A 2,073-nucleotide genomic window follows, 5' to 3' on the forward strand; every position below is an offset into this window, starting at 1 on the left:
TCAAAGCAAAAACAAATGAATGGGACTGTATTAAACTAAAAAGCTTCTGCACAGCAAAAGAAACCATCGACAAAGAGGCAAACAACTGAATGAGAGAATATATTTGTAAACAATACCTCCAAGATCCAAAACATATAAAGAACTCATACAACTCAACAACAACAAAAAACAATCCAATTTAAAAAATGGGCAGAGGACATGAACAGACATTGCTCCCAAGAAGAGACTTTAAAATTTAAAACTAATTTGCCCAAGTTCACATAATGACATGGAAGCAGACCCTAACAGATGTCTATACTCTCTGCTCAGTTAAATTCAAGATAGCTTGCTTTAAGAATGGATTTCTGCATTCGAGAACCACCACTACATCACCCCGTGTATAAGGTCTTCGATTATTACCCCCACGTACATACTTATTCCTAAAATGACATTTGGAAAGTTCCTCTGATTCCGTATTCTCTTGAGGAGGCTGAGGTGGTTCACCCCATGAAGGGATATTAGGGTAGAGGAGAAGGGAGAGAACATTCCTCTAAATATAAAAGGAAAACCAGAAGGTTGGCAAGGGCAGGGAGTCATGCTCAAACCTTCGGTCTTCTGAATGTGTCCTGTCAGACCCCACAAGAATTCTTTGCGAAAAGTCAAAGAAGAGAAGGTCACATGGTGAATAGTTGGGTCGTTCCTCTCCCCCTCCCCATCTAATTCACCTGCTTTCAGAAATATCTTTTATTATGACGCAGCCCCAGAATTTGAGTCATGGACACTCCCACACATACTTGACAAGTCTTGGCCTAGCTGTTCTGTCAGACCTCCAGACTTCTCTAACTGCTTAGAGAATAAGCTTGGTATTTCTCATCAATTACACAGTTCCTTTCTCTGGTTAAAATAACAACAGTGGGGTGATCACAACGAAAGATATAAAAATGTTGAGTCACTATATTGTACACCCGAAAGTACTATAACCAATATAAGATCATATATCAATTATACTTAAATAAAAAAACAAATTTAAAAAATAACAACTCTCTTGCTCAGAATGAAATTGCGACGCCATGTTCTCCTGTCCCTCCGGGCAGGTCTGGAGAAATGAGCAAGGTCTATAGCTGTGATTGTGACAATAGGTTTCAAATGAAAGTCTTTCCTAAAGCAGCAGAATGCTGAGGCATCATCAGGAAGCGCGCTCACTTTCAAGACAGGTGCTCACTTTCTCATTTGGGCCTTTTGTGTAATTGTCCTCATTTTTTATATTAACATATTAGCTCTCTTCACATTGATAGTATCTACTCTTCCCAGAAAACACAATGCTAAAGCAGAAAACCACTGGCAGTTTTATGTCCCTAGATGATAATACCCTCATAGGTGTTCATAACAATAACAGTGAACACTTACGTAGCACTTACTGTATGCCAGACATTGTTTTAAGTTCTTTCCATGTTTTAACTCATTTCATCCCATAGCAACCATATGAAATCTGTTCTGTTATTATTCCTAGTTTACAGATGAGTCATTCAGAGGTTAAGTAACTTGCCCAGTGTCTCACGGCTATTCAGTGATGGGTTCAAAACCAGACTCCATGTCCTTCATACCACACAATTCTGCTTCTCACACGGTGTATTTCTGAAAAAGAGTAACAGTCTCAGACATCAACAGAAACTATCATTCGGATGCCCAGAGCCTTTCCTCCTCCAACAGATAGGGCAGGCCCTAAACACAAACACAAAGGCCTAAGAAAGGCTTTGGTCAGCTGCTCCTTTCTGAACATCTGCTGTCTTTTGTGTGTGTGTGAAGAAAGGAATGGAGGAAATGAGAGTGCATACATGCAGCAAGAGACTAATTTTGAGAAATGACTGGGAAAAAACGTAACGCTGTTAAAGAAATGCCGTTGGCTATTTTCGGAACAGCCTTACAGAACGAAAGCACCCTAAGTCTCTTATTTGAAAAGAAGATCTAATGTCCTTTAATAACAGAAAATAACCTGCGGCTTGTTTATTTTTTATGAAAATAGTTCTCTTCACTATTGTTTAATTACAAATGCAAACATAGAATAACAAGAACAACAGAAATAAAAAACCTACA

The sequence above is a fragment of the Pteropus vampyrus genome, unplaced genomic scaffold, assembly GCF_000151845.1.
Source record: "Pteropus vampyrus isolate Shadow unplaced genomic scaffold, Pvam_2.0 Scaffold62, whole genome shotgun sequence".
In the NCBI taxonomy this organism is placed as follows: domain Eukaryota; kingdom Metazoa; phylum Chordata; class Mammalia; order Chiroptera; family Pteropodidae; genus Pteropus; species Pteropus vampyrus.